General features: G+C 38.4%; 1 protein-coding gene across 1 annotated transcript in view; it reads left to right on the top strand.

The window, feature by feature from the left end:
* The window catches only part of GPC5 (glypican 5), a 1,419,588-nt gene that overhangs the window by 1,031,178 nt on the left and 376,985 nt on the right, over nucleotides 1-11,425 (top strand). The window lies entirely within an intron of this gene.

Raw genomic sequence — 11,425 nt, forward strand, 5'->3', positions numbered from 1 at the left:
TTGGTTGTAATCATTCCATTTTCATTCATGATTTTATCTATTTGGGTCATCTCCCTTTTCTTTTTGAGAAGCCTGGCTAGAGGTTTGTCAATTTTGTTTATTTTTTCAAAAAACCAACTCTTGGTTTCGTTGATCTGCTCTACCGTTTTTTTAGATTCTATATTGTTTATTTCTGCTCTGATCTTTATTATTTCTCTTCTTCTGCTGGGTTTAGGCTGCCTTTGCTGTTCTGCTTCTATTTCCTTTAGGTGTGCTGTTAGGTTTTCTATTTGGGATTTTTCTTGTTTCTTGAGATAAGCCTGGATTGCAATGTATTTTCCTCTCAGGACTGTCTTCGCTGCGTCCCAAAGCGTTTGGATTGTTGTATTTTCATTTTCGTTTGTTTCCATATATTTTTTAATTTCTTCTCTAATTGCCTGGTTGACCCACTCATTCGTTAGTAGGGTGTTCTTTAACCTCCATGCTTTTGGGGGTTTTCCATACTTTTTCCTGTGGTTGTTTTCAAGCTTCATAGCATTGTGGTCTGAAAGTATGCATGGTATAATTTCAATTCTTGTAAACTTATGAAGGGCTGTTATGTGACCCAGTATGTGATCTATCTTGGAGAATGTTCCATGTGCACTCGAGAAGAAAGTATATTCTGTTGCTTTGGGATGCAGAGTTCTAAATATATCTGTCAAGTCCATCTGATCCAATGTATCATTCAGGGCCCTTGTTTCTTTATTGACCGTGTGTCTAGATGATCTATCCATTTCTGTAAGTGGGGTGTTAAAGTCCCCTGCAATGACCGCATTCTTATCAATAAGGTTGCTTATGTTTATGAGTAATTGTTTTATATATTTGGGGGCTCCGGTATTCGGCGCATAGACATTTATAATTGTTAGCTCTTCCTGATGCATAGACCCTGTAATTATTATATAATGCCCTTCTCCATCTCTTGTTACAGCCTTTAATTTAAAGTCTAGTTTGTCTGATATAAGTATGGCTTCTCCAGCTTTCTTTTGGCTTCCAGTAGCATGATAAATAGTTCTCCATCCCCTCACTCTCAATCTAAAGGTGTCCTCAGATCTAAAATGAGTCTCTTGTAGACAGCAAATAGATGGGTCTTGTTTTTTTATCCATTCTGATACCCTATGTCTTTTGGTTCGTGCATTTAATCCATTTACACTCAGTGTTATTATAGAAAGATACAGGTTTAGAGTCATTGTGATGTCTGTATGTTTTATGCTTGTAGTGATGTCTCTGGTACTTTGTCTCACATGGTCCCCCTTAGGATCTCTTGTAGGGCTGGTTTAGTGGTGGCAAATTCCTTCAGTTTTTGTTTGTTTGGGAAGACCTTTATCTCTCCTTCTATTCTAAATGACAGACTTGCTGGATAAAGGATTCTCGGCTGCATATTTGTTCTGTTTAGCACACTGAAGATATCGTGCCAAGCCTTTCTGGCCTGCCAAGTTTCAAAAGAGAGATCAGTCACGAGTCTTATAGGTCTCCCTTTTTATGTGAGGCACGTTTATCCCTTGCTGCTTTCAGAATTTTCTCTTTATCCTTGTATTTTGCCAGTTTCACTATGATATGTCGTGCAGAAGATCGATTCAAGTTACGTCTGAAGGGAGTTCTCTGTGCCTCTTGGATTTCAATGCCTTTTTCCTTCCCCAGTTCAGGGAATTTCTCAGCTATTATTTCTTCAAGTACCCCTTCAGCACCTTTCCCTCTCTCTTCCTCCTCTGGGATACCAATTATGCGTATATTATTTCTTTTTAGTGTATCACTTAGTTCTCTAATTTTCCCCTCATACTCCTGGATTTTTTTATCTGTCTTTCTCTCAGCTTCCTCTTTTTCCATAACTTTATCTTCTAGTTCACCTATTCTCTCCTCTGCCTCTTCAATCCGAGCCGTTGTCATTTCCATTTTGTTTTGCATTTCATTTAAAGCGCTTTTTAACTCCTCGTGACTGTTCCTTAGTCCCTTGATCTCTGTGGCAAGAGATTCTCTGCTGTCCTCCATACTGTTTTCAAGCCCAGCGATTAATTTTATGACTATTATTCTAAATTCACTTTCTGTTATATTATTTAAATCCTTTTTGATCAGTTCATTAGCTGTTGTTATTTCCTGGAGATTCTTCTGAGGGGAATTCTCCCGTTTGGTCATTTTGGATAGTCCCTGGAGTGGTGAGGACCTACAGGGCACTTCCCCTGTGCTGTGGTGTATAACTGGAGTTGGTGGGCGGGGCTGCAGTCCGACCTGATGTCTGCCCCCAGCCCACCGCTGGGGCCACAGTCAGACTGGTGTGTGCCTTCTCTTCCCCTCTCCTAGGGGCGGGATTCACTGTGGGGTGGCGTGGCCCGTCTGGGCTACTTGCACACTGCCAGGCTTGTGGTGCTGGGGATCTGGCGTATTAGCTGGGATGGGTAGGCAAGTTGCACGGGGGCAGGAGGGGCAAGTAGCTCGCTTCTCCTTAGGTGATCCACTTCAGGAAGGGCCCTGTGGCAGCGGGAGGGGGTCAGATCCGCTGCCGGAGGTTTGGCTCCGCAGAAGCACAGAGTTGGGTGTTTGCGCAGAGCAAGCAAGTTCCCTGGCAGGAACTGGTTCTCTTTGGGATTTTGGCTGGGGGATGGGCGAGGGAGATGGCGCTGGCGAGCGCCTTTGTTCCCCACCAAACTGAGCTCTGTCGTCTGGGGGCTCAGCAGTTCTCCCTCCCTTTGTCCTCCTGCCTTCCCGCTCTCTGAGCAGAGCTGTTAGCTTATGACCTCCCAGACGCTAAGTCGCGCTTTCTGTCGGAACACAGTACGTCATGCCCCTCTGCTTTTGCCAGCCAGACTTGGGGGCTCTGCTTGGCCGGCGAGCCGTCCCTCCGCCCCGGCTCCCTCCCACCAGTCCGTGTAGCGCGCACCGCCTCGCCGCCTCGCCGCCCTTCCTACCCTCTTCCGTGGGCCTCTGGTCTGCGCTTGGCTCCGGAGACTCCGTTCTGCTAATCCTCTGGCGGTTTTCTGGGTTATTTAGGCAGATGTAGGTGGAATCTAAGTGATCAGCAGGACGCGCGGTGAGCCCAGCGTCCTCCTATGCTGCCATCTTCTAAGTAGTCTCCTTAATGTCTTTATACAACATGACAGGACTTTATTTTAACCTACTCAATCCCAAACACTTACTTATTTGAAGAAAACAATGTTTTCTTTGTGCTAAACACTACTGGTCTTGTCCTCCTGGCAATGCATGAATGGACATATAACACCCTCAAAGAATTTGTAACCTAATTGTTAATAGAAAAAAAATGTAACTAAATTTAGCAGATGGGAGTCAAGATTTCTGAAATCTGAGGAGATATTCCAGATGTTAATGACACTTGGAAGATGTGATAGATCTGAATGTAGTTTTTCCCCATCTGGTTTCAAGATTTTTGTTCTCGGTCCAGGACAAAACAGGAAGCTTAGCACACATGAAGTTTCAGACTGAATTAGATGCTTGGGAAGACAGCATTTTTGTTTTATCCATGTACATGTAACCAATGATACAGTATCATTTATTACACTTGTTTCTTTTTTCAAACCCTAGACTCTTTTTTGAATACTTTCATATATGATCATAAGCTCTAAAGCAGATAAAATTTAGTAATTTATTTAAAATGAAGTCAATAAGATCTAATCAATAACTATTATATCCCATAAACCCAATCAATCAGACAATTTATAACATTTGTTATCCACAGAAGGTTGAAATCCTGGTTTGTGGACAATAGCATAGGTATTAAGAATTGCACTTTGTGTGTACAATATTCACAAAATCAGACAACGCCATCTTGCAACCCCAATAGACTATAATTCAATGGTTCTAAAAACCTGAAAGTCAGTAGGAAATTTTCAATTATATTTTTAACTTAAAATACTAATAGTAACTAATAACTCTTCACATTCTTTTTTGTGAATATAAAAAGAAGCATTTAAAATCTAAAAGCAGCATTGGATTCTTGGTACTATAAGATTATTGGAAAATCATTTATCATGTGTTTTTATACAACTATAAACTTCATGTCAGGACGTAGCTGTGAGCTGAAGGATCCCTGTGAGCCTTGCCTGGTATGTAATTGTGTGCCACACTTGGGCTACTAAAGCTCATCTCTTAGTACCAAAAATAAAACCAACAACAACAACTAAGAACTAAGATTTTCTTTAGAATGGTACATTAATTACAGTTTTTTAAAAAAAATATGCACTGTTAGGGGAAAGATTATACTGAGGTCTACACAAAACTAGTAATCTACTAGCAATAGTTACAACGTTAGCGTTCTAGAAATTATGAATACGTAGCAATAGTTATAATGTTAGTGTTCTAGAAATTAATTATGAATAAAATACCCTTGAGTCTGTATTGTTGGTTTTTATTAGACTTTTAAAAGTATTTTTAACGTTTATTTATTCATTTTGAGAGAGCACAAGAGTGTGCGTGCATGAGTGGGAGAGGGGTAGAGGGACAGGGAGAGAGAGGAAGAGAGAGAGAGAGAGAGAGAGAGAGAGAGAGAGAGAGAGAAAATCCCAAGCAGACAGCGCAGAGCCTGACGGGGAGCTAAATCCCATAAACCCTGAGGTCCTGACCTGAGCTGAAACCAAGAGTCACACGCTTAACTGAATGAGCCACCCACACCCCCCCCAAACTATTTTTTTAACTGTCAAGTTTTTAAATGAAAGTAAAGAAATGGAAGTTTGTAGACCCACTGAGGCACTTGGATCTGAAGAGTAAACACTTCCTCTCTGCTAGAATAAAAATGGATGAAATGAATTTCTTTGTCAGGGAATATTGTTGAAAGATAAACAATATACTGCTGAACTTTTTTTCACTTTAAAGCTATTAAATAATTGTATCACATACAGAATTTTTATATCTACCTTATGTAGTTTTTATGGACTATATACTTTTTTGTCATTAGGATTTCTCTCTAGTGGATGGAAAATAATTTTAAATTTTAGCTCTGGCTTTATTATTTTTTTTATTTTCAACAAATTTCATTATCCAGGTGTAAAATCAGTAAGAATATTTTTTATTTGAAGCATACCTCAGAATACATGGTTTTTAAAAGATATATAGGGGTGCCTGGGTGGCTCAGTGGATTAAAATCCAACTCTTGATTTCTGCTTGGGTCATGATCTCACGGTTGGTGGGATCAAGCACTACACCAGGCTCTGCACTGACCATGTGAAGCAGGATTCTCTCTCTCTCCCTCTCTTTCTGCCCCTTTCCCATTCCTGTTTCTCTCTCTCCCTCCCTCCCTCCCTCCCTCCCTCCCTTCCTTCCTCCCTCTCTCCCTTCCTCTCTCTCTCTCTCCCTCTCTCAGTCTCTCTCTCAAAATAAATAAATAAACATTAAAAAATATGTAAAACTTTCCATCCAAAGAATAGAATACATATTTTTCTCAAGTACACACAGAAGAATACCCTGGTTAAATCACATAAAAAGAGACTTGACAAATATTACAAATTTAAGAAGACTGAAATCCTACTAAGTATATTTTCCAATCAATGGTACAACACTAAAGATTAACAATAAAACAAAGGTAGAAAATCTACAATGTAAATATTAAATATTTAATATGTAAATATTAAACAACATTCTACTGCACAAGCAATGGGCCAAATAAGAAATTAAATAGCAAATCAAAATAGGTCTCAAGGGCACCTCGGTGGCTCAGTCGGTTAAGCATCTGACATCGGCTCAGCTCATGATCTTGTATTTCATGGGTCCATGCCCTGCATTGGGCTCTGTGGTGACAGCTCAGAGCCTGGAGCCTGCTTTGGATCCTGTGTCTCCCTCTCTCTCTGTCCCTCCCCCACTTGCACTCTGTCTCTCTCTGTCTCTCAAAAATGAATAAACATTAGAAAATATGTATGTCTCAAAAGATAAAGAAAATAAAATATTCCAAAACCCTATGGGATGCAGCAAAAGCAGATGTTAGAGTGAAATTTCTGCTATAAGTGTTTGCAAAAGATAAGAAGTTAAACAACTTAACATCGCACTATAAGGAACTAGTAAAAGAAGAAATTTAGCTGAAATTTAGTAGAGGAAGGAAATAACAAAGAGAAATCAGAAAGGGAGACCAGAATAAACAACAACAACAACATTGACAATAATGACCAGGTTTTCCAAAAGATTATATTGCCAATGCTTTAACTACATTAACTAAGGAAAAAAAGAAGCCTCAAAAACCAGAATAAGAAATGGAAAACAATACAACAGACACCACAGAAATATCTACTGTGATAACAGATTACTACAAATAATTATATACTAACAAATCAGTTAACTTAGAGGAAAAAAAAAACAGATAATTCCAAAAAACACACAAGTTACTAAGATTGAATCACGGATCTTGAATCTAAGAAATAGGAAATCTTCTTAGCCCAATACCAAGAAGGAAAGTTGAATTAAGAATCAAAACTCTCCCAGCACAGAAGAGCCCAAGACTATGTGGTTTTATTGGTGAATTCTATCAAACATTTTTTTAAAAAATGACAATCTTTATCAAAATCTTATAAATAATGGAATAGAGAGAACACATTCAAAGTCATTGTAAGGCCAGTATCACCCTGATAGCAAAGCAGGTTAGAAACAATAAAAGAACAAGTTTGTCCTAATCTACAAGTCTAGTTTGTCCAATATAAACATTTGTACTCCTGCTTTCTTTGGACATCCATTTTCATGATAAATGGTTTTCCATCCCCTCACTTTCAATGTGCATGTTTCTCTTGTAGGCAGCATATAGATGGGTCTTGTTTTTTTCTTTGTTTTTGTTGTTGTTTGTTTGTTTTTAAATCTATTTTGACACGCTACATCTTTTGATTGGAGCATTTAGTCCATCTACATTAAAAATAGTTATTTATTTCCATTTTATTATTTGTCATTGTTTCTGGTGATTTTCTCTGATCCTTTCTTGTCTGTCACTTTTGGTCTGTCCTTCCCACTCAAACAGTCCTCTTTAATGTTTCTTGCAGGGCTGGTTTAGTGGTTACAAACTCCTTTAGTTATTGTTTGTCTGAGAAACTTTTATCTTTGCTTCTATTCTGAATGATAGCCTTGCTGGGTAGAGTATTTTTGGTTGTAGATTTTTCTCACTCAAAATTTTGAATATATCATGCCACTCCCTTCTGGCTTGCCAGGTTTCTGTTAGGGAATATCCAGCTAGTCTTAGCTTCCCTTGTAAGTTAAGGACTACTTTTGTCTTACTACTTTTAAGATTTTTCCTTTTTCACTATATTTTGCAAATTTAATTACAATGTATCTTGGTGTTGGCCTGCTTTTGTTGATTTTGGTGGCATTTCTCTTTGCCTCCTTGATCAGGATATCTGTTCCCTTCTCCAGATTAGGGAAGTTTTCTATTATTATTTCTTAAAATAAACTTTCTGCCCCTTTTCTTCCTCTTCTTCTGGGACTCCTATAATACAAATGTTATAACATTTGACAGAGTCACTGAGTTCCCTAAGTCTATTCTGTGTTGCTTAATTCTCCTTTTCTCTCCATTTTTTCAGCTTCATTCTTTTCCATTACTTTTTCTTCTAGGTCACTCATTCATTCTTCTACTTCTTCTAGTCTGTTGTTCATTGATTCAAGTCTGTTTCCAATCTAGTTTATTGCATTCTTCATCTAATTCTTTTATCTCTGTGGTAAAGATCTCCCTGATCTCTTCTATTTTTTTCTCAAGCCCAGTGAGTATCCTCATGAATGTTGCTTTAAATTTTTCATCCGGCATGTAACTTGTATCTGTTTTGCTTAGATCTTTGGCTGTGGCCTTATCTTTTTCTTTCATTTGGGATAAATTCCAGCAATTTTTACAAGTCTCTGCCTTTGTATATTAGAAAAGCCAGTTATGGGGTGACTCGGTGGCTCCGTTGGTTAAGTGTCTGACTTGATTTCAGCTCAGGTCATGATCTCAAGGTTGTGAGATCAAGCCCTGTGTCAGGTTTCATGCCGAGTGTAGAGACTGCTTGGGATTCTTTCTGTTCCTCTCCCTCTGCCCTTCCCCTGCTTGCACATGTGCTCACTCACTCTTTCAAAACAAAAAGGAAAAAAAAGGAAAAAAAGGAAAAAAAATAAGAGAAAAGAAAAGTCAGTTATGTCTCTGGCTCCTGAAGTAGTGACCTTTTGAAGAGGTCATGTAGTGACCAGGGCCTGGTGCTTCAGAGAGTGTCTCTACTGTGTGTTACATGCACTCTACTATTATGTTTTGACTGCTCTGTCCCTTGTGATGGTAGTCTGTAAAGGTTGTCATTGACTGTTGTGAACAGTGTTTGGTCCCTGGCCTGAATGTGGCAAATTTTAATTAGTTGTGCTGTGGTCTGCTTGTGAAATGTGACCTGACACCAACTCCACCACAACTAAGGCCTTGCAGAACTCTCTGGTCCATACTGGTGTGGGCAGGGGTTTGTGTTGTTCTGAGGGGAGGAGCCTGCTGCACTGGGGCTGAAGCAAGCTCTACTGAGAGCAGCTCTGTCCTGTAAGAGCACAGAGGGCTGGGGCTTGGTGTAAACAAATTAGGCAGGCAGTGTCTGTGCTGAGCTGCTTCCTGAAAGTGGTGTGTGTTTGTGCTGAGGGGCAGGGGAGAGAAATGGCACCAGCCAGTTCCTTTCTTCCCAGAGAGGTGTCTCTGTGAACACTGCCTCTCAGGGATGTGCTCCAAGACTGTGTACTCCAGGCATTCTTTAGACCCCTGTTTCTGTGCTGTCAGTGCCTGGGTTGTTTGCCTGTTTACTCTTAGGAGCAGTGTGGTGCCCTCCAGGCTCTATCCCAGCTAAGCCTCCTGACCTTTAAAACAAATCTTGCCAGTTGCAGGAACTTGTGAAATTCAGGACCTCTTGTTTTCCAAGCCAATGGCTTTGGGGAAACATTCTTCATGTGCATCCCCCTGTGTGCTCCTCTGTCACCCTTCTCCAACCACAGACCCCTCCACTCCAACCCCATAGCACCCGCGATTCATTTTCTCCCCTAAACTACTTCTCTGTACTTCCTACCTTCTTTGTACCTTCTTCAATGTGGCTTCTTCTCTCCCCTTAATTGTGGAGTTTGTTCTGTCAATCTTCAGTCTTGGGGTATTTAGGAGGATTTGATAGTTATCTAGTTGTGTTTGTGGCATGAGACGAACCTAATGTCCTCCTACTATGCCACCATCTTTTTTTTTATGCTCTTGAAATTTTGAAGAAAGACTATTAGGACAAAGTTATTTAATGTAGGAAGAATTCTGTAAAGCTGTAAAAGAACAGATGTTTCTAACACATCTCAACCTACAATATTTGCTAAATTCTATTTCCCAGTATGGTAATATATGCACTTTTTTTTCCTGAGGCATGAAAAAAGCATAACAGTAAGATATGTTTCTCAAAAAACAAATGGTTTCTTTCATAAGAACAGTGTTTTATGGGAAAACAATGCAAATGTAATCACTGATGAAAATTAGAGAGGCAGCGCAAGAGTGAATCTCATCTATTACACCATTCATTGGCACATGATTGTGACGAGGACTTGAAACCAGAAGTGCAGAAAGTATTACAGGATGTCATTGATGCAGTTAATTTTATTAAAATGAGGATATCTTCAAAATGTACAAGAAATTTAGTGGTAGTTTGTAATAAAACTCAGTTTTCAATAAAATCTTTCATACCTAAATATTTATTGGTTGCCTTCTGGCAATGAACTCTATAGAGTTGTTACCTTAAAAATAAGTAACACCTTTAAAAAAAAATGACACGTGAAAAAAAAAATGTAAACATGACCAGTGTTCCAAATGAGCTGTGATGTCTGTGATGTCAGTGATGACAGTGACGGTGATATGCTACCTCGGTTAATATTTCAGAACGTAAACTTTATCTATTTCTTTATAGCAGAAGTGCCACTTGATGTTTGACAAAAATCTTTAGTCTGTAACTCTTGCAAAGTAGAAAGTCTTTGGAAATCGATATTTTTAAAAGTTTTCATCAATAAAGCATTTGATTTTGTAATTACAATCAATGTGTTTTCATCAAAACAAAAATTATTAGATCTCCACAAGTTCAAATACATGGAAGCAAACTTTTCTCAATTGCTTGAGAATCACAAATTTCTTGACCTTCCAAATAAATACCATGATAAATATTAAATGATTACTTTATAAGAAAATCTAATATTAGGAAAGATGGAAATCAACCAGCCATAGCTCAACAAAATCCTTTGTATCATAGTATCAATATTTATCAGTATAGTCTATAATTTAGTCCTTTGATTTGAATTAAGATTTTTGTAAGGCACTTCTTTCAGTTATGATGGCTGGTAAAACTAGAGAGCAGAGTAAACCAACGTTAGAACCAGGCTTCTAAATCACTATGTGTGATTAAAAATAAACCAAAATTTAAAAGTATTTAAGAATATTTTTCTCTCAATAGAACAAAAATATAATTTACCAAAGGAGATTAAATTTACTTTTATTTTATTTTTTAAAGTTTTTATTTATTTATTTATACGAGAGACAGACGGTGTGAGTGGGGGAGGGTCAGAGAGCGAGAGAGAGAATCCCAAGCAGGCTCTGCAAAGCCAGCACAGAGTCTAATGTGGGGCTCAAACCCACTGAATTGTGAGATAATGACCTAAGCTGAAAGCAAGAGTCAGATGCTCAACCAACTGAGACACCCAAGTGCCCCAATAAAATGTATTTTTAAAGTAATATAGTTTATATTATCTTGTTTAATTTTGTTTGTGTAAGTTTTGAAATGCATATAAGATGTTACTACAGTAACATATTTCACATAATTTACAAATAAATAACTGTATATTTGTTAGAAGTACGGGGTCTATTTTTAACAAAATTTGGAGATCTAAGCAGAATGATAGAGTTATATCATTTGGGGGTATAACCCTTATACATGCCAGTTGTATCATTTAAAACTGCTAAATTGTCCACAACCCTGTGAAGAATTTAAATATTAAGTGACAATAGAGAATAGTTAACAATAGCAGCATTATCAATATAGTGTTATGATTAAAATAATAAGTATTAGTGTCAGTCAGAATGGATTTAAGACTAACTTGAGGCACACCTGGGTGGCTTAGTCAGTTAAATGTCCTACTTCAGGTCATGATCTTACAGTTTGTGGGTTCAGCCCCGCATTGTGCTTGATGCTGTTAGTGTGGAGTCTGCTTCAGATCCTCTGTCTCCCTCTCTCCTTGTCCCTTCTCTGTTTGTGCTGTCCCTCTCTCCCTGTCAAAAATAAACATTAAAAAAAGACTCACTCGATATGCAAACTTAGGCCATTCATCTCATCTTTATGACCCTTAGTTTCTACATCTATAAAATGTTGACAATGGTATCTAACTTTCTAAGGTGTTCTGGGAAATTGAGTGTGATGATCTATGTGAGACTTGTTACGTGATAAATGGTAGGTTTTTAAATTACTTGATAAGTAGCAGTTATAATAAT

Source organism: Panthera tigris, chromosome A1, assembly GCF_018350195.1.
Source record: "Panthera tigris isolate Pti1 chromosome A1, P.tigris_Pti1_mat1.1, whole genome shotgun sequence".
NCBI lineage: Eukaryota > Metazoa > Chordata > Mammalia > Carnivora > Felidae > Panthera > Panthera tigris.